This window comes from Mesoplodon mirus (genome assembly GCF_964341445.2).
Source record: "Mesoplodon mirus genome assembly, chromosome: 2".
Lineage (NCBI taxonomy): Eukaryota > Metazoa > Chordata > Mammalia > Artiodactyla > Ziphiidae > Mesoplodon > Mesoplodon mirus.
In genome coordinates, this window is record NC_138977.1 from 11,836,146 (window position 1) to 11,858,811 (window position 22,666).

The 22,666-nt window shown below is 38.6% G+C and overlaps 1 protein-coding gene across 4 annotated transcripts in view; it reads left to right on the top strand.

Annotated features, from left to right (window-relative positions):
- The window catches only part of INPP4B (inositol polyphosphate-4-phosphatase type II B), an 880,599-nt gene that overhangs the window by 607,692 nt on the left and 250,241 nt on the right, over positions 1-22,666 (top strand). The window lies entirely within an intron of this gene.

Below are 22,666 nucleotides of genomic sequence, written 5' to 3' on the forward strand. Positions count from 1 at the left end.
TTATGAACTGCACTTTAAGTTCCTGGAGTGTGAGGTTGTGACGGTGAATTTTTAGCTGTCTTGGTATTTTTTTAGGACTGGAGATGAGAAAACAAAAGAGCTGCAGTTCTTTTTTCCTCTCCAGGTGGTATTTAAAGACCTATTAGAAAAAATTCCTCCATGATTTGACGCCTGCTTTAGGGAGCCTTCAGATCACTTCCTGTTTAGTCACACTGATGGTTAACAGACAGGAGGCATAGAGCCCAAGGCCCTCCGCACTGGCAGGATAGAGAGAAGGACCCCACATGAGGTCGTGGTTTTAAGAAAGGGGAAGATTCTTACTCATATAGTGGCTCCCTCTCCTATCCACTGTTGCCTCTGCTAGCTGCTGCAGCATCTAGGAAGTTGGGAAATAAGGGATCCTCAAACTAAGCCTTCCTGTCTTTTTCCAGTGGAATTTAGACCGCCTTCCCTATAGGTGAACAGGTAGGAAAAGGCGCCCCTGTGCTCCTCTCTGTACCAGATACTACACCTTATGTATTTCCAGTTAGTAATTTCAGTTAAGAAAATCTCTCCTCCGTTTGATGTGCTTTTTGTGGTATTAAATATACTCTAGTTTGAGAGACTTTCATTTCTTTTTTAAAAAATTTTTATTGAAGTATTATTGATTTACAGTGTTGTGTTAGTTTCTGCTGTACAACAAAGTGAATCAGTTATACATATACATATATCCACTCTTTTTTAGATTCTTTTCCCATATAGGTCATTACAGAGTATTGAGTAGAGTTCCCTGTGTGATACCGTAGGTCCTTATTCGTTATCTATTTTCTATATAGTAGTGTGTATATGGAGAGACTTTCATTTCTAAAGTACATAAATAATAAGGCTTTTCCTTAAGAAGACAGCCTTGTGGCTGAGAAATAAAAATATTTCTTTGTAGCATCCTGAGGTATTTATTCATGTAGCTAATTATAATTTGTTCCTTTTTTTCCAGTTTAATAATTGCTTTTTCGTTTTGCATGAACTACGAATAAGAGGAGAAATTTTTGTTATTTAATATTATATCAAAGCATGAGAAAATAAGAAATCTATGCAATGGGGAATAGATAAATAAGCCTCAATGGAACTGCTTTTTTTCTTTAGGGAAAGAGAAAAAAAAAAGTAAGGAAAACAAAAAACAAACTCTGAATGAAGTCAAAGCCAGGATGTATGGGGGTCACTTGAAGCATAATTCACTTCCCCTCACTAAGTAATGTCCCCTTTCAGTTTCAAGATGTGGAGGTGAGAATGAATGAGGTAAGCAAGAGGGTGTAAAGAATTGTTGTGTAAGGGAAGTGCTTTTCACCAAACCCCTGAATGCTATCCAGCTAGCAGATAATGATTGGTGTCTACAACCTAGTCCTGTTTAAAAAAACCCATCCTTCCAAGGGGGAGAATAATTGTTGTTCTTCATTATTTATTATATTCCAAAGGCCCAACATAATTTTCTGTTCCTTGAGTCTTCCGTTAGCTCCATAGAAAAGAGTACTCAAAAGAAAGAAAGAAAGAAAGAAAAGAGTATTTGTGCTTCTATGTGCTTTAGACAGGAGCCCAGGAAAGCAGCACTTACAGGGCTATACCTTAATGCTTTGTTTTGCTTCTCTTTTTGCACACGAGCATGACTATTAAGTCTGTGTCAGTCATAGTCCCAACAGGAAACACATGGCACTTGCAAATTAGGATAATTCCAGGAGGGTTTATTTACAAAGAGACTATTTGCAAAGTGGAACCACAAAGCGTAGTACAGTAAACTGGTTTAATAATGGTAGAGCAGTTATCATTCCTAGGCCTGAAAGAAACAAGGCGGGGAACAGTTTCCGAAAATAGAAAGAGAGACTTGAGTAGAGAAGGTCATGTCGACTGGAAGAAAATTGTACAACCTAAAAGTTGAGAATTATGTTTTATTTGGCGGACATTCTGAGGACTTCAAACCCAGGACACAGCATCTCAGATACCTCTGAGAGACTGTTCCAAAGAGGCAAGGGGGGAGGCAGGATATATAGGAGCTTTTGCAAAAAAGACCAGGAGTCGGAATCAAAAGTTTAGTGTTAATTAAAGAAAAACAGGTAGCTCAAGTTAAGGAATTTAACCTTTTCTATGGATGGGAAGATGCAAGAGTCTGGGCTCACTGAAATCATTCCTTGGGTATGCACCTCACTGTCTGGGGCCAGCATCTTGCTTTTCCCCATCCTGAATCCCCTAATGGTGCACAGTCGGGGGTGGCTGCTTTGGTGGAGGGCTGAGCAGTGGAAGCCCTGCACCCCATTTGTCTCCATCCTGAGTTCCCTCAGGGCTCACCCTCCAGGCAGCTGTAATGTGATGGCTTGATGGCTGCAACAGCCTTTGTTTATGGATATGGTAGGCAGTATTTTTCATTCACAGCCAGTTTGGTCAAGGGACACAGCCACCAGAAGCTACCTCACAGGAAGGAAGCCAAGGTCATTTCCTAACCTCCCTCTCCCCCTCTGGGCCCTCCAGCCTGCCGCCAGGGTCCCCACCATGAGAACCCAGCTAAAAGCCAGAGGACAAGGAAGTCCCTTCATGTCTTCCACAGAGCTCAGCTCCCAGGGGCGGATGACCAAGGGGGAAAGGGTGGAGGAACAAATAGGATCTGGCACATTTGACACAAATTCCAACATATGGAAACTAGGATCTTGAAATGCAAGGTTTTTTTTTTTTTTTTTTTTTTTTGCGGTACGCGGGCCTCTCACTGTTGTGGCCTCACCGTTGCGGAGCACAGGCTCCGGACGCGCAGGCTCAGTGGCCATGGCTCATGGGCCCAGCCGCTCTGCAGCATGTGGGATCTTCCCGCACCGGGGCACGAACCCATGTCCCCTGCATCGGCAGGCGGACTCTCAACCATTGTGCCACCAGGGAAGCCCAGGTTTTTTTTTTTTAATGACTTGTGATAATCAGAATAAATTAATAGCAAATACTTAGTACTTATGAGGCATTAAGGCTTTGAGAGCCTTACTTTTTTGAATTTGAAAAGCAGGAAAAATAACAACTCACTCATTAGTAGGGCCTATGTCAAGGCAAAGGAGCAGATTTCTGTATGCAGGGCAGTTATTTTCTTGCAAAATTGCCTTTAATTATAAACTCCTCGGACAACTGGATGGCTAGTCTGTCATGTGGCACTTAATCAACTGGATTTTTAAAATTAGAGTGTTTGTTATATATAGGTCAGTATCTAGGTGTTGGGCTCTATGGCAGGAAAAGTTTCAGACACATATGGAGCGTCCTGAAAGCATATGCAAAGTGACACATAGGCAACTTTAGGATGACATAGTTGAAAGCAGGTGCGTAAGTGCTGACACATTGCTTCCAGAATGCAAAATTGGAGATAATGCTATTAGATACATCCTTGAGATGTCTTTTAGACGTGTATGGTTATATATTCCTTTTTCCTCACCTTGTCATAATGCTTTCAAATATGAACATTTAAAAGAGTCAGGTGGAACAGATACCATGAAAAGACAAATTATAGAGGGGAGGAAACATTTGCAACACTTATAAATTACAAAGGATTAAGATCTATTGTACATATAAAATCTATAAAGGACACCTACAAATCAATAAAAATAAGGCAAATAATTATAGGGGAAAAAGGCAAAAGATTTGGACCAGCACTTCACCAAAGAGAAAATTCCAATGACCAATAAACATTTGGGATTCAGCCTCATTAAACAGAGAAATGTTAATTAAAACTATGATGAGATATAATTACGTATCAGCTGTTGGACAAAAACTTAAAGATCAAATCATTTCAAGTATCGATAAAGATGTGAGGTTTTCATACAGTTGGAGGTAAATGCTATAACCATTCTGAAACACAATTTAGCATTCTAGTTCAGTGAAAGATGTGATCTCGAAAGACCTAGCAATTCTCCCGAATAATTATCCTAGAAAGTGATTTGCAGGTGTGTTCCAGAATATGCGTGAAGAATTTCACAGCAGCAGTTCATCCCAGCCAATACCTGGAAATAAGCCAAATATTCATCAAGAGTAATAGGGGTAAATAAATTGTGGTATAGTCATACAGTAAATTGCTATCTGGCAATGAAAATAAATGAACCTTAGCTGTATGCAACAATTTGGATAAATCGCAAAAAAATGGTTGAGTAAACAAAGCAACACAAAGGGATTTATAAAGTATTTGTGTATTTTATATTAAGTGAAAATATAGGTAAAAAGAAAGCCCACATTTTTTTTTGTTTAGGCATGCATTCTTTAGTGGTAAGACTCTTAAGGAAGAAAAAGGAAATCATTACAAAAGGACAATGGTTATCTTTGGTGGAAAAGGTAGGGGTTGTATTGAGGAAGAGGCTCAAAAAGGAGGTTTTCTACTGGCTAAGTTGCATTTCTTCCACAGGTGGTGGTTACACTGGTGTTAATCTGTACATATTAAACTATACACATAAGATTATGCAGTTTTCTTTCGGCTAAGAATAGATTAACGACTTTTAAAAAGTCAATTGACTCTCCATTCTCCATGTTCTACAGTTTGATGATTGATCCTGCCTGTCTCTCAAGATTATTTAAATGGACTATTATTTATTTTATTTATTTATTTATTTAACATCTTTATTGGAGTATAATTGCTTTACGATGTTGTGTTAGTTTCTGCTGTGTAACAAAGTGAATCAGCTATGTGTATACATATATCCCCATACCCCCTCTCTCTTGTGTCTCCCTCCCACCCTCCCTATCCCGCCCCTCTAGGTGGTCACAAAGCACTGAGCCCTGATCTCACTGAAGGCGCTATTTTTAAATCTCAGATTGCATTTTAGTGGCTGAGAAGTTAACATGACTAGCATCACAAAAAATGTGAATATATAGTAAATGTCCATTAGATTTGCACATTTCTTCACTTCTGGCATATGAAAGCAAAGCCATTTTTAAGGTATACTTGAGAAACCTGGTGTCATGAGGAAGAAAATCAGTGCTGCTGTTAACAGTTGAATGCTAAAGAGTAAGATAGACGAGGTGAGGAGTTAACACAAGGTATTTTGGACTAAAAAAAATGAACAGGACCAGAGCTGGAGCTGGAGAAGAGAAGCATCCTGTACCCCAAGCAAACATTAGGAACCAGTTCCCTAGAATTTTTTGTTTTTGCTGCTGAAAGGTTTAATCTGAGTTACTATTAATAAAGAAAATGGGAGAAGGAAGAAGCTCCCATGGAAATGGTCGGATGCCTTTCTTTTTATAACTCCTCCAGCTGCTTTGGGAATTCTTGGATCCTTAGAGAGACTTTTTTTTCCCTGCATTTTTTCCCAGGAAGCAGCAGACAGAGCATTAATCAGACTGAGTTACAGGCATCATCCTTGGGAGGTCTTAGGAGGCCAAACTTCTAGTGGGATTTCAGGGGAGCTGTTGCCATAGGTGTGGTTGCTCCCTAGAGAATTTATCCGTTCTGTATTTAAATGCAGCTCACCAACTGCCTCAGTGCAGTATGCGTTCAAAAACAGAACAAAACCAAACAAAACCCAGGTGAATTTAGTACCTGTAATAACCACAAGATCATGCAGTTATGCTGTTGAATTTTACAGTGTATGTGTACAAATCCTTTTCTCTTATATATGAGAACTTTATTGTCATGTAACATCATATATCTTTATATATTTTAACTAAATGTACTATTATTTTCCAGCCTTCTTGATTTCCACAAAAAAATTTGAAAACTAAAAGATGGAGAGGAAAGATTTGGTCATTTAACAACCTCTCCTCCATTTTGAAAGAATGCATTCTTTCGGTCTTGGTTTGTCAAACCTTAATGTACTCAGGGATCACCTGAGGACCTTGTGAAATGCAGATTCTAATTTACAGTCTGGGGCAGGACCTAAGATTCTGCATTTCTAACAAGCTTCTAAAGGATCCCAATGCTGCTGATCCAACAGCCTGGCTTTGAGGAGCAGGAACACAGAGAACAAAGGTATGGCCCCAGCTGATCCAATCAGACAGGATGCTCAGGAGGCACCTGAGATGGTCCCCATAATCCGTCTCCGTGTTTCAAAGTTTTCATTGTGGCTACTTGTCTGCGATTTTATAAGTTTTTTAAGGAAAAATGAAACATTGGGCCTAGGCCTAATTTTGTTCTGAGCTAATTATGAGACCAGGGAGATGTTGATCAAAGGGGACCCACTTCCAGTTATAAGGTGAAGTTCTGGGGATGTAATGCACAGCATGGTGACTATAATTAACACTACCCTCTTGCATACTTGAAAGTTGCGAAGAGTTGATCTTAAGTGCTCTCACCACACTCAAAAAAGGTAACCAACATGAGGTGATGGATGTGTTAATTAGCCCAAGTGCAGTAATCATTTCACAATATATATCAAATCATCACATTGTATACTTTAAACATGTATAATTTTTATTGGTCAGTTATCCCTCAGTAAAGCTGGAAAAATTAATTTTTTTTTTTTTTTGCAAAATAGTTTTTCAAGTTGCTGGATTAAATTATTTTTAATGTTTTTTCTAGCCCCAAGGCCCCTTAGCTCATAAATGATAGAACACTCTGAAGTGGGTTTTTGTGATGACAAATATGAGCTGCCTTTTTTTCTATTTCTTAAATTTCCTCACTATAAGTGTTCTTCTTTTTCTCCTTTAATCAGGTTTCCTATTCATTTCTCAAGGACGTTGAGAAATATTTCTCTTTTGCTTTAAGAATAGCATTTAATACTCTTCTGTTCCGAGCTCTTTTTATGAATATTTATATGCCTATGAAGGCTACTAATCTATTATTACAAAACCTGTACTAAGTGTCCAGCCATATTTACCTGCCTTTTTATTTTAAAGAAAGTGAAGAAAAGCCAAAAACAAAGTCTCATGGTGCTGTAAATGTCTTTTTTTTTTAAATATAAAATTGTCTGAAGTCCCTGAAACATGATAATATAAGTACAAACTGTCATATTGTATACCTTGGTTTGGAATAAGCTGTGAAATAAAACTTGTACAAGACAGCTGTTCTAAAATTTAGATTTTCTTAAGGAGGCAAAATTATTGGCATGGTTAATCCCCTTAAAGAAATTTTTGTTTGCTTAATTGAAACAACTGTTAAAAATTCCTTAATGGAAGATTTTCCTAGGAGTTTAGACTTTAATAAAAGTCCTAGATATGAATAAGCCTGTTTATGGACTAGGAGACATACTGACAACCTTAGGTTTTTTTCCCAACTTTGTGGTACATTTTAGTAAAAATACTTTTCTAAATACTAATACATAACATGGTCTGTGGCCTGTAAAGTTTACAATCAGAGGTTCTAAAGATAGAGAACACTTTGTAGCATCCCAATACTAGCTACCAGGGCACTTAAAACTGACCCTGGAGCCCAGATATGTCATGAGACCAATTCTGGTCAGCCAGATTCTTTGTGCGTTTCTGCATCTTTCCCATGGCCAAAGTTTCCATTGATTTTAAAAGAATTTCTCATCAGCTACCGGGAATCTGATTGAATAGATAGAACTGGTCACCTCTTAGCCAGATATTTGTGTTCCCCTGAGTTTAAACTTGATTAAAATCATTGGTTTCTCAGACATAGAAAACAAATTTATGGTTACCAAAGGGGAAAGGAGGGGGAGGGATAAGTTAGGAGGTTGGGATTAACAGATACACACTACTACATAAAAAATATGAAACAACAAGGACCTACGGTAACACGCAGGGAATTATATTCAGTATTTTGTAATAACCTAGAAGAAAATAATCTGAAAACAAATATATATATATATATATATATATATAGAGAGAGAGAGAGAGAGAGAGAGAGAGAGAGAGAGAGAGAAGACTGAATCACTGTGCTGTACACCTGAAACTAACACGACATTGTAAATCAACTATACTTCAATTAAGAAAAAAGAAAAACAATCGTTGGCTTCTGAGATATGGTTTTATTCCCTGTGATATGAGACTAAGGATGATTTTACTTTCAAATTATTAATGGTAATATAGTGGTTATTACACTCAGTTCTTCCTGGAATAGATGCCTGAGCTGGCTGTAGTCAGGCTCACGGCACACTGAGATCTCAGTTGACCTGGGTCCCAAGCACCTCTGCTGTGCCGTCTTCTCTGCCATGACCCCACGGTGGGGTGCCAGAGCCTGCTTCCGTAAGCCCCAGAGAGCTGATTGTCCACGCCTCTTCCCAGCTACACGATCAGTTATCCCAAGTGGTAGCTTGTAGCGGGCCAGGGTGAGAGTATTTTCACCACCGAAATTGGCACCCTCTATAAAGTCGTAGCTTTTCCTCCCATTCCCAGCCTCTGAGAACCAGTTGTTAGACCTTCAGTGGCACCCTGCTGCTCTTAAAGGCAGAATGCTATCCAGTATGACTAAAGTCCCTGAATTTCCTTACCTGTGGTCTCATCCAGTGCCAAGAAGGAGCACCCTTATCTGAGAATGTTTGCAAGTTTCTTCCTGACAGTATCAAAGGAAAATTCACTTTAAAAAGTAGGAAAGGTGTAAGCACAACTTTTGATAAAAAGAATTTATGGGGCCTCCCTGGTGGCGCAGTGGTTGAGAGTCCGCCTGCCGATGCAGGGGATACGGGTTCGTGCCCCGGTCTGGGAGGATCCCATATGCCGCGGAGCGGCTGGGCCCGTGAGCCATGGCCGCTGAGCCTGTGCGTCCGGAGCCTGTGCTCCGCAACGGGAGAGGCCACAACAGTGAGAGGCCCGCGTACAGCAAAAAAAAAAAAAAAAAAAAAAAAAAAAGAATTTATGAAAATGCCCCTTGTCCCTGTGAGTGGACTTAGCTTAGTGTTCTTAGTTTTAAACGGTTCTCTCTTAAATGCCTGAACTCATTAGCTCCAATTAGCCTGCCTCTCTACGCGCTGAGGCAGCAAGAATACCAAGTGTAAACTCATTTTAAGCACAAACGTGCATTATAAATGGCGGAAACACTCCAACTGTTTAAGAGTTTTCAGCGTTAAGATTCTAGGTTTTAAATGTCTCCTTGAGACAATAAATTCCTTAGACATCTGAGAAGATATATTTTAAAAGCTCTGAATGGTTTGAAGGGATAGGAGTATTTTGGCCTTTGTTGAATAGTTATAGTTTTAATCAAATTGCTTTACTGAATGCAAGTATGCGTGCATACGGATGTGTGTGTCTTTGGTTAAAACAGACAGAAAAACTTTATTTAGAAAATGAAAGAGCCATCTCACAGGCAGCTCCAGTGCAGATGAAGAATGTTCCACAGCTTTAACTTAAAAAATCCAGAGTTGGATTTCCAAGGTATATATTTTTTAAATTTTTACTTTATATTAAAATACAGTTGATTTACAATGTTGTGTTAGTTTCAGGTGTGCAGCAAAGTGATTCAGTTATACAGATACATATATCTATTCTTTTTCAGATTTTTTTCCCATCTAGGTTATTACAAAATATTGAGTAGAGTTCCCTGTGCTATACAGTAGGTCCTTGTTGATTATCTGTTTTATATATAGTGGTGTGTATATGTTAATCCTAAACTCCTCCGAGGTGTATTTTAAGTCAGGCCCTATGATGTGCAAAATTGTGCGTATGTGGAAAGATGCTTTTCAGAAGTCCTGTTGATAGGTATCTTGTGCTGGAAAGAAGGGGTTTGGTTTCAAAATTAAAGATGCTGTTCTTCCCTTTTATGATCTTCTGTCCATCCATCATTATTTGCTGTTCATGGGTCTTTGAATCATTGCTTGCTGATATGGTTCAAATGCAAAGATGAAACAATGAAGATATTCTCTAAATTCTACTGTCACAGGTACCTGCCAGAAATGCTGAATCCATTCATAAACAATCCTATTCATAGGGGTTTCTTTAGTAATTATAATTCTGTTATCACTCAGTTTGTTTATAATTTTTTTTTCAGGGAATTGAGGTCCTTTTTGCTTTTAAGGTAGCATGCTTCTTCTGAAGATTCTTCTATTTCAAGAGCTGTGCTGTTCTTTAATATCCATAATGTAAATAGGATGTAAATAGTACATATATTATTTAGTACTAAAAGTATTTCAATAATTATTCATCCACAAATATTCTTATGGTAGTTGAGCATTATTATCCTCAGAGATTAATGTAATTATACATACAGGAAATTTATATACTAACTTTATTTCTCTGTCAGTATCAAAGTGCTTTCTGTAAATATTCAGAAATGAATTAAATGACTCAAGGCAACCTAATGATTATCCTTCTAAAGCCTAAATACCTAGCTTGAGCCTGACACTAGAAAAGTAAAGTGATGGTAATAAAACTCTAATTTGCAAATGACTCCTAAGTGTTCACCCTTTCCACTCTTGACCTTCTGCAGTCTATCCTCCGTATAGAATCAGAGTAGCATTTTTAAAGCATGAAAAAGATCACATCACTTCTTGGCTCAAAACCCTGACTGAGTTTCCCATTGTAATTAGAATGAGGACTCTACTCTCCCAGAGCCCTCCCTTCCTTTGAATCTACCTCCCTCTTCTTTCTTCCTCCTTCAGCTACTTTTGTCAGACATTGTGACCTCAGGGCCTTTGCACTTGATGTTGCTTTGGCCTGCAACACTGTTCCCCCTTATTTTCCTCTGAACTGGCTTCTCTTCTTTAGCAGGTCTCAATCAAAGTCATCTGCTCAGAGAAATTCACCCTCACCATTATATGTAAAATACCCCCATCCAATTAACACTTTATTGCATTACCTTATTTTACTTCCATGCATACTTACTAATTTACCCATTTTGATATTTTCCATCTCTTCTTGTTGCTAGAATGTAAGTCTATGAAGTGATTATTCCTTGTTCACAATCATGTCCCTCGTACTTAGAATGACAGAAGATCAATATAGGCAAAGGCATCAGGGAGATGGGAGAAATGCAAATTAAAGGAACCATAGGGATTCAGATCGGCTGGATTAGTGGGTTCATGTAGTAAACAGCACATCCATCTCTGAAAGAGATTCTACAGCAAAAACTTTGTTAACAATGGTAGATTGTGAAATAGACAATGTGAAACACAAGTCTCAGATGTTGAGGAAGAAGCAGTATTTCTCAAACCTTTGGTCTCAGGATTCTTTTACATTCTTAAATGCCATCTCAAATCCCAAAGGGCTTTTGTTTATGTAGGTTTTAATGACCATGGATGTTTACATTAGAAATGAAACTCAGAAAATTTAAAAATATTTATTAATTCACTTACAATAGCAAATAATAAACCCATTATATGTTAACATACATACTACATGCTTTTGAAAATAAATTGTATTTTGGAAAACTAAAAAAAAATATACTGAGGGAGTGGCATTGTTTTACATGTGTGTAAGTCTCTTTACTGTGTGATTAATAGGGGAGAACTGCATTGTCATGCCTCAGTCTCTAGGCAAATCACAATTCTTGTAGCATCTGGAGAACTCGACTGTACATTTGTGAAAGAATGAGAGTAAAAAGTAAAATGCTGTCTTAGAATTATTATGAAAATGGTGTTGACCTTGCAGATCCCCTGACTGGACCCCATTAGAGAACTGCTGATCTGGGGTTTGAGTAAGACCTAAACTGCAGGCATTTCGTGTCCCAGCTGCTACTCACGTGTCACAGGATTCAGTATGCACCTGGTCTGTTAAAGTACGAGGTGCCCTCAACTTAATGAGATCGTGTCCCCAATTTTGGAAATCAATCTTCAGAAGCGTTAGATACATTTTTCTATACAGGCAGGGTTCTTCATCAGTATTACCTTCCTAGGAAGAGCTCACAGCATTCAGTTTAACGCCTTTGCTCCTTTAAGACAACCCTGAGTGCGTCCTGCTGTAGACACTGGCCACTGCATGATAACGTTTCTTTGAGAAGACCCATCCTTGGTTCCTGTTTGAGATGCCACAGTCACATTTCCCCCCGCTGGGAAACTGCGAACTTTGTTTCAATTTGCCCACATTGTCTTCAGTACACTGTAGTGGAAGTGTACTATCCTTTCAGCCCGAGCTGCTTGCAACGCGACAACGGTGGTGTTGAAAGCATTGGTTTGGGAATACAGAAGATTCCGGTCGAGACCTTGGCTCTTTGACATACTAGCCACATAACCTGGGAAGAAAGTTACTTATCTTGACGTTTTGTTTTCAGGCAGGTTGAAAGGTACCGAAAGCATGAGCCTCAGTTTTCTCATAAGGTTGCTTTGAAGCAAGAGGGAAGGGATATGGGAACAGATGTATATGTATAACTGATTCACTTTGTTATAAAGCAGAAACTATTTTTTTTAAAAAAGAGTAAATGAGAAGAGAGAGCAGCGAAAACTCTGAGTGATTAGAAATGGATTATTTAAAGGAGTATAAATAACGCCTCAGAATTTTTAAAGCTTCCCCAGGTGGTTCTCAAGTGCAGCCAGTGCTCAGACCCAGTGATGGAATAAATGATTAGATACTTTGGTGGAATGCCATAGAGAAAGAAACTAGGGTGATGATAGAATGGAGCTGCTGAATTATCCCAGTTTTGCCTGAAGACGAACACAGCACTTCATTGGATAGCTACATCAAAAGCCTTCCCTCTGTGCCGGTACACACAGTTATATTCCAATTTGTCAAAAAATATGCTTTGTGGGTTGATTATATAAATCAATTGATCTTTACCCAGGGCTTGGTGATCTTCTTTTGGCTGGGGTTACAAAAGCCTGGGTTGTAAATGATCTCTTAAAATACTAAGTGATATCGCAATAGTTTTGTTTTAAAGCTACCTAGAAATTATTTAGCCTTACAGTTCTGGGACTAATGACTTTCACTGAGCAACAGAGTAATAGACATGTGCTTGTGTTGATATTACTGTTCTCTGTCTAAAGGCTTGTTCATTAGATCATGACTGTGGTCTTAATTGGAGGCTGTTAATACGTTAAGGATGGTGTTTTTGAGTCTGGCAATGTGATAAATTGTGTCTGTTTCTATTCACTGAGGCCAATAGATTTTTGGTTTTTAAAACTCATTAAGCAGCCCTAGGGAAGACAATTAAAGTCACCACCAGCGTGGGCTCAGAAAGGCACACCACCATAGAAGGGGTGCAGACTTTGAAAGCAGACCATTTCACGTCTGATCTGTAACTTGCTATTGAAGTGAGCAAATTACTCCAGTTTTCTGAAACTGAGTCCTCTCATCTGTAAAATGGGCCAAACAAGAATAATACAACACAGAACTATAGGAATTGAGTGAGATAATACAAGTAAAAAAATTAATGCATGTGCCTCTGAAATAATTAACCCTTAGGCGAAGGAAGTATAGTTATTTCCCTTGATTCCATTATCCTTATTTATCAATTATAAGTTTGTATTATTTCTTTCTAGGGTAGCACATATTCAACCCAGGTCTAGTGCTGGGATCAAGAGATCAGTTCCCATTGACTGTCTTTCCATTTTTCAGAATGATGGTACAGTTATTTTTGTATTTTGGAGTTGTGGAGAAATAGAGGAAGGGGAATGAAAGCAGTACTGGAGGTTTAACCTGACCCAAAAGCTATTAATATGGATACATGATATTTGAGTCGAATGCTCTGTGTATTGAAATGTTAATAATATTCTCATGTGAGGCTTTGGAAGTCAGCAGGAACAGAATTCTCAACTTATAATGAGCAGCTGTTTAGCAAATTATTAGTTAATGTCTTCAGTGCCTCTAAAACACATTTTTAGATTCTGTTTCTGCAGTGCAGAGAGGTCCTTTATTCTTTACCTCAGTTTTAAAAATAGCTAAATATCTATTAACACTGAAAAAAATTTTGGTTTTAGATTGTACAGCTCTTTGGAAGTTTGTCTTATTTGTTTTAGGTAAGTGCCCAGGACAAGACTTGACTATGAGATGCAGTGTAAGATACCTGATGGGGTCTGACCAGTGCTGCCTTTCCCAGTCTAGTGTCCCTTTCAGGAGGATCCAGAGGTAAAGAGTATGAAAGGCAGAAGAGTTTATGCTCAGAACAGAGATAGAGAGACCTCTTTGACTTCATGAAAACTAGACCTCAGTTTTAGCATCTCTTATTTTCAGTAGAGCCTGTATCTTTCAGTGACTCTCTGACAAAGGGAGGGAGTGTCTAAAGATATTTTTGCTCTTCAGTATTTTTTCACCTGCCTGTAATAGATCTCTGTAAGAGTTGGAAAGGGAAATGGAATAAAATGTGGGTAATGGCAGAGATACCCAGAGTTATGTGACTCTGGAGCCACATTTGCTGTCACCATTAACTTAAAGAACCACATGACTCCTATATGACTGGTAGAATTTAGTATAATGGTGCATTCATATAGTGAAATTAGTAATCTTAAAGGGCCACCAATTAAACATAAAGGGACTGATGTGACAAGAGGGCTGTGGTGTGAACATCATTACCTTAGAGAAATGGAAAACTCCTACGATTAGATGCATCCAAACTAAGAGTGCTTACACTTTTCTTAATGTGATCTCATTTGGCTTGGGAATCTCTAGAATGTTCTTGTGTATATCATTTGCATAATATGTTTTGACATGTGAAAGGTGATCATGTTTACCTAGTAAAGATCAAGATAGCACATCACACTCAATAATTATTGGATTATTTTTAGATAGTGCTCAGGCTTCAGGGTTAACTCTGCTTTTATGAAGAGAACTACCTGTAGTTATCCATTTGTAACTGGTGTATCAAAGACTTAACAGACAGCGCAACATGTAATGACATCTTTTCCCCTCTCCAATCATATTTAGCTACTACATTCTGTTGAGTATCATTGTTCATCCCTTAATCATGTTTGGAAGATCCCTTAACTTCACAATAACTTTCAGATATTACAAAGGTTATTTTGGGTAGGATGTGGCAGGTGAAACAAGCAATGCTCCCTCTGACACCACCTAGAAACAAGCCGAACGTGTTATAAAAATCACGTTTGAAAACATCATCAAGCTGTGACAGTAATAACAACACGAGAAACTAAAATTCCAGAGAAAGGAGGATGTTTCAGAGTGGAGCCATCAGGAGCCTGTGGATTTTTCCTCTTCAGGCATTTGGTGATTCTGAGAGTAGGTTGAAGAACAGGCATTTGCCTGAACACGGGGCTGCTGCTCCTCAGAAGAAGAGAAGGTAGCAGAGCTTTCAGCCGTTGTGTTGGATGGACTGAGAAACTGAGACTTCAGGGACTTCAAATCAATGGGCACTTTTTCTCAGAAGAGGACTGCTGAATCCTGACCTGGACAGGAGGCGAAAGAACCAGGCCAAAAGCTTATATAAAGCAGAGTGAAACCTCCCACGGTTTCACAGTGTTTAGGAAACCAGGGAAAGGAACCAAAACCAGGCATGAGCCATAGCCCTAGAGGGAGTGTTGAATTGACAATGAGGGACTAAAAAGCCATTTCTCACCTGGGGGCAATTACAGATTCTCTCTGTAGCTAGAAGTCTGAGTATCTGTCTTTGCTAAACACAAGGTGGCAGCTGCCAGGCCCAGAACCCAGCAGAGATTTTGGTTTTCATGTGTAGCTGAAATGACAAACTTAGAGAACAGAAGGGACTCAAACTCATGGCTGGTCTGTCTCTAAAGACATTTGCCAGACGTTGAAGCTGAGGCCCAGTACAAAAGCGGTCAAGGACCGCATCCTTTCAAGGACTGAGAAGCAAAGACCAGTTAGGCTCTCAGTTGAAAGTTACGGAAGGCCATACCCTACAACACAGGTAGACTGAGTGTCTTAGTTTGCTAAGGCTGCTATGAAAAAGTGCCACAGACTGAGCGGCTTTCACAACAGAAATTTATTTTCTCACATTTCTGGACTCTGAAGTCCAAGATCAAGGTGTTGGCAGGGATGAGGTCTTCTGAAGCTTCTCCCCTTGGCTTGCAGATGGCCACCCTCCTGCTGCCTCTTTACATGATCATCCCTTTGTGTTTGCACCCCTGGTGTCTCTTCCTCTTCTCGTCAAGTTACAGGTCCTATTGCATGAGTGCCCCATCCTAGTGGCCTCATTTTAACTTAATCACCCTGTCACCCATGATAGTCACATTCCGAGGTACTGGTGCTTAGGGCTTCAATATATGAATCTAGGACTGGGGAAGCGTGGGATTGGGGGTAGAGGGGTTGGGGAAGTGGAGATTCAGCCTACAACACCGAGTCTTACTAGAATTCCAGACTAGCTCTGTCCCAAATCAATCCCTGACTTGATGACAAGAGCAACCCCTTCCCCATAACATGATGTAACAAAGCATAACAAAGGAAAGACATGTCTGAAAGAAAATATTATCTGGAGCTCTACAGATGATTGACATTTAAAAAGTTACTAATTACCTTCATAACCAGAAGAATAAATCCCATTCCTTATTTAAGTGTGTTTAGGTGCAAATGAATATCTACAATTCTCATCTGTGACCTGTTTCACTCGTAAGTACTCTAGACCAGACCATAAACATGCATATGAATTACGTGGGAACCTTGATGAAATGAAGACTCTGATTCAGTATGTCTGGAATGAGCCTGAGATTCTGCATTTATATAACAAGCTTCTAGGGGACAGTCCTCAGACCATCCTCCTAACCAGCTACAGACCAGTAGGTGATGAGTGTGTACGCTGGAGTTTAAGAAAAATTGCCCAATAAATAATGTTTAAGATCACTTCCAGCTCTGACATTCTGTTAACTTAAAAAAAAAATTCTTTTCCAAAGGAAGACTTATTCTATCACTTGACCATTGCACAGTGCATTTTTGTGAACTTGTATAGGATTTGGAGTTTATGAGGCTCACACTCAAAAAAGCTCATTTATTTTAGAGCAGTAGTTCTGAACTTTGGCTACGCATTGGAATCAAGTGGGGAGTGAGCATTAAAAAACACTGATGCTGGAACAGACCCTTCCCTCAGAGATTCTGATGTAATTATTCTAGAATGTAGCCTGGAAATTGGCATTAAAATTATGCCAGATGATTCCAATGTGTTGTCAAGATTAAGAACAACTGTTTTAGGGTAGCACTTTTATTTGTTTTTTTATTTTTACTAAAATAGTACTGGACCTGCTTTGACCACCCACCTCATTTACCAGGCCCATTTCTGGTAAAAGTAAGTAAATGTCGATCACAGCCCACCTGCAAAGGAAGTAGGATTTACCCACAGTTGATAGTTGAAGAACGTTTTCTCGGGAATTTTTTATCATCTGGAGCTAGATAATTACTGCTCCTTATAGGCTGGTCATGTGATTTCTACTTTGCCAGAGTCTTCTACAATCCCTATTGTCTCTTACACCCAGTTCACTTCTTTCACTAATTTAACCTGCTTGGCGCCTTTGGGTATGTGAGTTTGTAACACTATCTCTACCATACTAATTAGTGAGATAGTAAATTAGAGATTAAACATGTTCAAGGAGAAATTTTAAATGTACTTCTCAGGCATATTTCAGTTAAAAATTTCACATTGCGTAGGTAGTTTTTCTAGATTAGCTCTAAGACCCCTTCCATCTCTAATATTCTGTGGTCTAAATTGTTGGCATTTATGCATGGATCATTTTCTCCATCCACGTTGGAAAATCAATATCTAGTGGCTGATAGGCTTTAGACAATTGAAAATGCTTAACAATTATTATTGCATATTTTGACTCTTAACCATGTTATTAGTATTGCCTATAGGAATACGAAGTCTTCTTAATCTCTGAGATTGCCAGTGTTTATAATAGTGGCTGGGTCATAATAAGTAGTTAACGCATGTTTGTTAACATTAAAATACTGAATTAGGATTTAATATGACCTATTTTGCTTCATTTCTTCATAGCCATAAACTGAATTCAAAATTTCATTTACAACCAATGGGAGGTCTAAGTTATGCTGGCCACTGAAACAAATGTAAACATCCAAATTCAGTGTCTTAACACAATGGACGTTTAGCTCTTATCATTGTGGTGGACAGACTTCTAAGATGGCCCCAAGGTACCACCCCATGTTGTACATGTTTTACATAATCTGAAGATCTGAAGTGCAAGAAGGTTTGATGCAAACGAGATTATTTATTGCTGGATTTGAAGATGGAGGAGGCCACATGGCAAGGAACGAGGGCCGCCTCCAATAGTTTATAGCAGCCTCCAGCTGACAGCCATCAAGATAACAGGGCCCTCAGTGCTAGAGCTGCAAGGAACTGAGTTCTGCTAACAGCCCGCGGGAGCTGGCAGCTGACCTTTCCCTAGACAAGTTTTCAGATGAGGATGCAGCCAGCTGCCACCTTGATTTGAGCATTGCATGTAGGACTGGATGGGACAGCCTGGCCATACCAGGCCTGGATTTCTGACATACAGACTGTGAACTAATAAGTGAATGTTGTTTTAAACAGCTAAGTTTGTTGTTATTTTTTACACAGCACTAGAAAGCTAACCAATCATTTGATAGCCTAGTACTGGTAGTGATGGATGGTGGATGGCTTTCTTTTATGTGGTCATTCTGGGACCAGGTGCAGCTCTGCAGTCACCTAAAGAGACAATGGAGAGGGCATTCTAGGTCCACTTCTGAAAAACCCAGTTTAGATGCGGCAACCATCACTTATATTTTATTGATGGGAACTAGTTACATGGTGTCAATACAAGGCATCCTAGGAAATATAATCCTGACTGAGCAGCTTCCTCTCCAAAAATTCATATTGTGCAAGAGGGCTAAACATTTCTGTTGCAGTCAGATTTCCATGTGTTTGAATATTAAGGCAATTCTATATCTCATTCCAAGTGGAACAAGTAAATGGGGTGATATTGTATATTTTAATTTGAGATACAGAAAGAATAAGAGTAATGCATTTATTAGAAAAAAGGGATGTGTTTCAATGACACATTCATTATCAGAGATCTTATCAGGTATGACAATAGTCTGAGGAAAGAATCTGGGCTTTCTCCCTGCCCCAAGGTATTCCTCCACTATTGCCAACATCTTCCATTCTGCCTTCCAGGGGAAGGTTGCTCCTTCTTCACCTACCAGTGAGGTCCAGGCCTGGACACCCTGGTGCACAGCATCATGGCAGCATGGCCTTCCCTTCTGTGGATCTGGTTACCCAACGGTATCCTAGCACCACTCACCTATGAAAAATACAGCAATCACCCTCCTCCCTGGCTTAGGGAAGCTGTATCCAGGCTCTTTGTAGCAAGGGTGACTCTTTCAATAAGTTGTCCCCCATGGACTAGAGTGCTGTGTTCAGCCACTGCAGTGGTAGCCCAAGTAGCCTCTTGCTTGGAAACAAAGTTTATGAACTAATCTATAAAGATTTGATGAAAGAGTGTCACTCACTCTATGCTACCTGATTTTCCTTTGGTTGTTTCTTTTTTTTTTTCAAGGTAAATTTAGTGCATAGAATGTTGAGCTTATGAAGTTGATAGAGAAGGAAATGAATTTGTTTTACAGGAACCTTAAGAAATATTCAAGACAGAATATATAATTTTCTACATGACCTCTTCTAGTAATTGATCTTTCTTGCTTTATTTGATATCATAAAATCCAGACAAAAGGAAGTTATAAGAACTCTAAATGTGTAGTCAGGCAGACATTCTTATCTTCCAGGAAGGGACAGGGGACAGGGAGGGGTATGGTGAAGAAAAACAGAGAGAAGAACTGCTAATAAGACCAAAAAAGGGAAAATGAATTCCTAAGGAAGGCCAGTAAATCTCAGGAGGCATGACATTGCCGATGAACTGGAATATTCCAGATGCTACAGTGACAGCCATTGCTTCATCCCTTTCTCACCAAGAGGTCTCAGCTAAATCTGTCCAGCATTTATTTATGTTTTTTTTTTTTTTTCAGTGACATATTCCTCCCTCTGGTCTTGTCTCCCTGTCTCTCTGCTTCCTCCCATCTTTCCTCTGTCATCTCTTCTCTCTCTCTTTTGTCTTCTTTCTTGTTTCCCCTCCCCCATCACTTCCTCTCTTCCTCCTTCCCTTTCTCTCTCACTTCCTCCCTCCTTCCCTCTCTGTGTTAAGTACTGTTCTAAGTGCTGAAAAGATGTCATACTCATGACAACTTATGGGGTCTCTGATTAACCCCATGTTAAAGATAACGGACATAAAGGCAAAGAGGTTAAATAATTCTTCCAACGTGAGTCTGGGCCGAGTTGGGTTGATTCAAGGAGCTCCGATCATGTCACTCCTCTACTTGAACGCCTTGCTAGATTTCCTAGAAATTGCGTACAGCTCCGATTCTGTAACATGATAGATGGACCTCTACAACAAATGGCCCCCAACCTCTCTCCCCAAACACAGTCGGCTTTTGTCACATCCCTAGAGGCCCCCATGTTATAGCATCATCAGAATACTCACTCTTTTCCAAACACAGATGGGCTTTTACGACTCCATGCTGCATGCCTGATACATAACACCTTGCTTGCTTTGTGGCATCCTTCTTTACCTAAAACTCTTACGCATTGTTCAAAACCCAGACCACCTCTTTTGTGAAGCCTTTCCTGACACTTACAGGCTGAACTAGTTACTCTTCACTCAATGCAGACAGGAAAATGCTCACATTTCCATTATAGAATTTACGACATTGCCCTGGATTATTCATACATTTGCCCTGCCCACCAGACTCTGAAGTCCCGAAGAGAAGGAATGGGACCTTATTCACTGGCAAACCCAGTGTTTGCCACCTAGTTTGTGTTCACTGTGAAGAGGGTGGTATGATAACGCAAGAAAATCATCATCGATATGTAACCTATATGCTAAACATAAGTAGTACTGACCTTAAATATAAAGGTTTTAGAACTGTACATACATGCTGATTTAAACAAACATTTCCTATAAAAATTTGACTTTATACAATTTAAAATTGATTTATAATTTTGTCTTTCAGTTCCTCTAAATCAAGAGCTCTGCTAGTGATTTAAACATGCCATGATTTAATAAAATGTGATGTACATGTACTTTTCAAAAATACTTTTATTATGTAAAGTGAAATTCATTCTCTCCCCCCTTCACACACAAACACACACACACACACTGGAAATGGCAAACCAGTCTGTGAATATCTTTAGACTTTTTCATAGTATACACCTTTGTGTTAAAAAGCTTTTTTTCTATATAGTTTATTCATAGTTATTTAACATTTAAGAAATAAATGTTATACTGATAAAATCACTTTAAATTTAGGAGTTTAATGACTGTGTTGCAGGAATTGTCACTATTATTCTGCCTTTGTCCAACATTAGATTGCATAGTCTACACACACATGCACACACACGCATACACACACACACACTATATGCAGTCCTACATATGTTTAACAGTTTCAGACTTCTTTCACTTTATTTCTAAATTCAAGCATATCCCTTTGGATAGTGTTATTTGGACATCAAATATTTTCTTAAAATGATATATAAATACACACATATACATTAGTGTATGAGTTGCATGTATGTGAATATTTATTCACTGTATATATAGTTCATTCTGGTGTACATATGTATATATGTATATAGTGTTATGTAGATACACACACTATGTGTATAGTCTATATAAATATATACATATATGTATATATATGTGCACACACATACTGTATTTATATATCCCTTTGGATGATATTATTTGGATGTCAAATATTTTCTTAAGCTGATATATAAATATACACATATATACGTGTGTGTATTAGTTGCATGTATGTGAATATTCCCTATATATGTAGTTCATTCTGGTATATATATATGTATATATGTATATAGTGTGTGTGTATATACATGCACTATGTATATAGTCTATATATGTATATATACATATACTATATTTATATATCCTTTTGGGTAATGTTATTTGGATATCAAATATTTTCTTAAAATGTATAAATATACACATATATATGTGTGGGTATGAGTTGAATGTATGTGAATATTTATTCACTATGTATATAATTTATTCACTATGTATATAATTTATTCTAGTATACATATGTATATATGTATATAGTGTGTGTATATATACACACATGCTATGTATATAGTCTATACACACACACACACTGTATTTATATAGTCTATGTGTGTACACACACACACACACACACTATATGGTCCATTACAGCATGCTATGTATTAATATATAGTTTCCAAGTTTCCTCATCCTTTGAGGCCAGCTAATGATTTCCAGATAATGAGACTGAAGGTACCTCTGAACATTCTGGACCAAAGAACATTAATGCAGCTACCAACCTGGAAGTGCTCTTAAACAGTGAGCTCTCTGTCCTGAAATCCTGAGCTGAGCATGTTCTGTAAATTGTGTTGTTTACTCTGTTGGGATCTCTCCTGTCATTATTCTGTGTGACAAAATAATGGTGAACAGTTTTGAGTCATGATGACTGACAGATTGTACAAGTGATAATGCTGGATCTGTCATAAAGAAACAAAGAAGTATGATTGCCCTTGCTGCACCTCCAAAGGGATTTTGTTAAAATGACCCCCTAAAATGTTGATCCATTATATGTTCCTGGGTTCCTCTCTCCCATCCCTCCCCGCAGCCCTCTGCTCTCCAGTTAAACACAGTGTTCTTGTATGTTGCTGTGTATTCATTTAACTTGTTCATCTCATCCTTACTTCAAATTTAGATATACTAGATTTAGGTTTTATGTTTTCTTCCTGCTTTTACTAGCTTTTTCTTAAGTGAGAAAGATAATTGTGACTTCTTTTTATCGGAAACATCTTTTTTCTTAAATAGAGAATCATAGACTCATAACTATACATTAGGGTCAATATCCATGGACAGGAAGGAGCACAGGTAGTTTGAAAGGTCCC